This window comes from Montipora foliosa, chromosome 2 (genome assembly GCF_036669935.1).
Source record: "Montipora foliosa isolate CH-2021 chromosome 2, ASM3666993v2, whole genome shotgun sequence".
Classification (NCBI taxonomy): domain Eukaryota; kingdom Metazoa; phylum Cnidaria; class Anthozoa; order Scleractinia; family Acroporidae; genus Montipora; species Montipora foliosa.
The window spans coordinates 205,234-210,233 of record NC_090870.1 but is presented as its reverse complement, the minus strand read 5'-3'; the positions used below and the strand labels follow the sequence as shown (position 1 = coordinate 210,233).

Sequence of the window (5,000 nt, the reverse complement as noted above, 5' to 3'; positions counted from 1 at the left end):
CAAAGCAGACCTGCGTGACTCATCACGCAATCTTTCCTGGTAGCGAGCCAAAAAAAGGTAACTAAGTACAGCATAAGCGAGACTATTCGTGATCGTTTGGGGCCTGGGCTCTTTATATGTGCGTTCCAACACTCGACTTTTTCCTTGGGTTGGTTATAGATGATTTTAGGAAGATACAGTAACTAGGATCAGCGGCATTAGCTGCTTCGTGGAATCGTCCTTGTAAAATTGTTGAGCAGTAGGAAAGTTATGTTTTTGTCAATAGATTTTTCGTGTCAAATGCAATTTTACCAATGGACATTTACACCGTTTTTGAGGCCATATTGGTTGGAGGGCAAACAAGGCCTAAATTACAGTCATAAAGCATTAAAACCAAGGTGAAAACACCATAACACAAGGTGAAAACGCCATCACGTCACCCCTGCGTACAACCATTTCAGCTGGGTCATTGACAGCCATAATTAATCACTGACAACTCTGTTCTTCAATTTGATAAATGTCTTACTTGAGTGAAAGTTACTATTTTACAGAAAAATACAAACTGTACAGTAAGATTTACATAATAAGCAAATATACATTATATTTTAAAATGTTCAATTCCTTGGGTGAGTGCTTTGGGGGCATCCAGTTTATAGTTTTATCCATTCATTTATCCGGCTACTACTTCTATTTCTTTAGCGTACATTGCTCAATAATGTTAGAGAGATTAAAAAATTCTAAATAAATACATTTATTTTATCTTTTTGTGCGTAATCAAGTTTTACAGTACATTTGGCTGTTTATGTACAAGGAATGACACCAAAGAAGGTCAAGTTAATATTTTGTCCCCTCTAAACCGTTGTATTGTGGTATACCTTCTCTTCGATATTTCCACGTTTTTTGCCGTTTACACTACAAGTTGTCCTACACCAAGAATAAAGTAAAACATAAATGCAATGAACAAACATTGGTGCATAATGTTCCATCACGCTAAATTAATGTGTGCTAATGAAATAATTAACAATGTTGAAACCAAATTTCAATGCGGGGACATTACTGATAGTTTAAGTTTAATCCTGGCTCACTCACTGATACAGTAATAGTATTGGTGTATTTACTTTAAATCATGAATAGTTGATGGGCCAAAAACATTTAAGATCAATGGCCTCACATTTAGTACATTTCCTTCAGATTTAGATAAATTTACATTATATTCACCGCAGTGAATATGAATGAGCACGGAATGGTAAAATCAAATACTGCAAGTAGTTAATACTATCCTGTCAGTGGCATATCAACAAAACTCTGATTCGCCTTGAATTAAAAATGACACTTCCCTTCTTAATTTAAAAATTACACAAATGACAAGCCCTGGTTTATATATTTCTAGATATCACACATTAAAATACACATTTTACAATTTGTATTAATTAAATCTATGATGGCAAGCGAAATTTTTACCTCCCCAAATAGAACCAATTCACAAATTTTCATTTCAGTACAACTTGAAAGCCCAAGGGCGGTAACCACTACATCATTTTTTACTAATGTATAGATTTCTTGAAAACATTATCAGTGCTTTTCAATAATTTGCTGGTAACATAAGACTTGAAGGAGTCACAATAACATTAATATAATCAAGGATAGAACTATCCAATAAAGTAATAAGTTATTATTTACTAATTGATCCCTTTTAGCAATCTTTTTTAAAATCTAGTATACCCTTATGATTACTGTATGTAATTAAGAATATTATTTTGGTTTCATTTAATGAAAGAAATGAAAATTTTAAGTAAGTATATCTTGAGAGTGTTCGCATATGCACATAAAATAAATGCAGTGAACCAGGCAAGAATTCACCTTTCGTCTCATAATTAAACGGAATTCCACCCGACGTATCTGTCGAGATAAAATTGAAAACGGATCTTCTTTCAGAGAATTTGAAATATCTGATATTGTTAAACGATGACTCAAAGACATACGTCGAGATCATTCCACTGGTTCGCTGTACGGTGCATTCGAATTCTACTTGGATTTAATCGAAGCCTTCGAGATCGAGGATTTCGCTTACTCGAGGCACCCTAGAGTTTAGGGCCGTGTGCAAGCTGGGCACTAGTATGGCGGGTAAAGCCTGAATCGTGCGTGTTTTCTGATTTTTGTGAAGTCAAGGTGACCAAAGCTGTAAAATTAACTGCTAATTTTCTCGCGTTCCCTTCGATCGGTATTTTTTTTTTTTAATTGGTTTTTAAATTGGCTCAGTTCTAACCACATACAGTTCCTATCAAATGATCGATTTTTGTTAAAATCTGTCAGAGCTAATCGAATATATTTAGAAAAATGACACTAGAATTACAGAATATTGGCAAAACCGTCTGAGCAACCTTGACTTTTTACCACTTCGAAATTTCAGGCAATATCATTTCCATAATGTGGCAAAGAATAAAATTTCACCGAAGAAAAGTGTAAATATTAAGGAATTTGGGTCAAAAGTAAGAATTTATCTGCCTCTCATTAGATGTGGTGTTACCATGGTAACGGCCATAATCCAAAAATTGACACCCATTCTGGTAAATCTCTACTCGTGCTCTGTATTGAGGGTATTCGCAAATACTCTAAGGAGCCACCTTAACCTCGTTGTACCACCCTCTTCCCAACAACGGACTTTGATCGCGTTTTTCACACTTAGTGCATTCGTTTCCATACGTTCACTTACATGTACAAATAAAAGCTGTGAACTTGTGAGTAATATTGAGCTTACCCTAAAAGACCGTTGCTTCCCCAAGCAAACTGAAAGGTCTGCTTACAAAAACGTGAATAAAGAAAAAATCCCACTTTTTGATGTTTAAGAGACCGCCTTCAAGGTGTACAACGAACGATGGAAGAAGCAGAAGTAGAAATCATCACAGCGCCCGGTTTGGAAACTGGAAGCTACAATTTTCAACAGCCAATCAGAAAAAAAGTTTCCTTTGTTGATTTCTCCATGGAAAGTTGTGTGAAGACACTGTACTTGCACACTTTGACCCATTCCTACCCATAGTAATAGCCTGTGATGCTTCAAATGTTGGAATCGGAGCTTTACTTTTCCATCGTTACGAAGATGGCTCAGAGCGTCCAGTTGCCAACGCTTCAAAGCCTCTTTCCGAAACGCAACGAAACTGTAACCAGATACAGAAAGAAGCATTATCAATTGTTTTTGCACTGAGAACGTTCTACCATTTTCTCTACGGAAGGAAGTTTATTCTTGTGACAGATCACAAACCTTTGCTCTCGCTGTTTGGTCCCACAAAGGCAACTCCTCAATTAGCTGCTATTTGTCTGGCAAGATGGGCTTTGATGTTAAGTCAGTACGAGTACACAGTAGAGTAGAGGAAGACTTCTGATCATGGAAACGCAGATGCACTAAGTCGTTTGCCAGATGGCCCCGACTCTTGTTTCCATGGAGAGGAAAGCAAGGCAGATACAGATTGCATTTGTTCCATCAAGACCATTGGTTTGCAGCTTAATCCAGGAGACCCAACAGTGCTTCCGAAAGAAACAGCAAAGGACCGGGTGTTGGCGACTGTAGTACGCTATACTCGAGAGGGTTGGCCTTTAGGAAAGGTTCGCGAGGAAAGCAATGGCACTGGGGACACAGCTTACACAGTAGAGGCATTCAAGAAGATTCGCGATTCCCTATCAGTGTCCAACGGGTGTCTTTTCTACGGAGCTCGTGTCGTGATACCAGCCAGCCTGCAACCAAAAGTGTTGGAGATTCTGTTGGATGTCATTTCGGCATGCAGCGTATGAAACACTAAGCAAGAACGGCAGTTTACTGGCCGGGGATAGATTCCTGTATTGTGGAAGTCAGTCGGGCATGTCAACCTTGTGCTAAACATCAGAACAAACCTCAAAAACCTCCTGTCCATCCTTGGATGTTTCCAGAGAAACCTTGGAGCCGAGTGCACGTTGACCACGCTATCAATTTCCTAGGTTCTAATTGGTTTCTACTGTTACGGATGCGTATTCCAATTACCCATGCATTCATCAAACCAGTTCTACGTCTTCCAAAGCTACAAACGACTTGCTGGAGGAGGACTTTGCACATTTCGGTTATCCGCATACCCTGGTATCAGGTAATGCAACGACTTTCACTTCGGAGGAATTTCAGGAATGGTGTAAGTCAAGAGGGATCGTACATCTGACAGGAGCCCCCTATCACCCGGCAACTAACGGAGCAGCAGAAAGGCTGGTCCAGACGTTCAAAAGATCACTGACAAAGTCGGAAACACCCCTCAGAGTCTCTCTTCAGCGTTTCCCCATGCAGTACCGGAGAACACCGTTACTTTGTGGCTATTCTCCGAGTGAGCTTTTCAATGGTCGTCAAATAAGGACGGCCATAGATGTTCTTATTCAGTCTCCTGCTCACCAGGCTCAACAGCGTCAGAGCAAGCAAGCTGCAAAAGCTGCGCAAAGACTAGCAGGCCGGTTAGATCCTCAGTACCCAATTGGGACCCCTTGCTATGCCCTCTATTGCGGTCCACGTCAAAACAAAGACCCACGATGGGTACCTGCTGTGGTCACCAAAGTACGTGGAGCTCGTTCTGTCTGTGTCAGAGTCTACCCACAGGGACCAATATGGGGGAGGCATGTTGAGCAGCTTCCTCCAAGATACGTCTCAGCAGAGGACGTGGAGCCAGGTGAAACCCCAACCCCATCAGTTAAAAGCGGAAATCATTCAAATGGTGGAGAGGAGACAGCTTCTCCACAGATGAAAGACAAAAGGTCAAGCAATGCGGAGACATCAGCCAAAAGGAAACGTCGAAACCCCAGGATACCAACTGGTAACGAGTATGGCCCGGATAGGCCGCGAAGGTCTAGACGCACGAAGAAACCTAAATTTACCTAATCGTCCATAGTAGAACGTTCTAGGCTAGGGGGAAGGCGTTGTGGAACTGATTCAGTATTGTGTATACTGATCGTTGTGTACAATTGTGTACAACTTTGACGTTTGGTTCGATTGAATAGGACCTTAATTACATAGT

General features: G+C 40.3%; 1 protein-coding gene across 4 annotated transcripts in view; it reads left to right on the top strand.

Moving 5' to 3' along the window:
* Positions 1-5,000, top strand: part of LOC137991966 (von Willebrand factor D and EGF domain-containing protein-like) — a 109,958-nt gene that overhangs the window by 17,023 nt on the left and 87,935 nt on the right. The window lies entirely within an intron of this gene.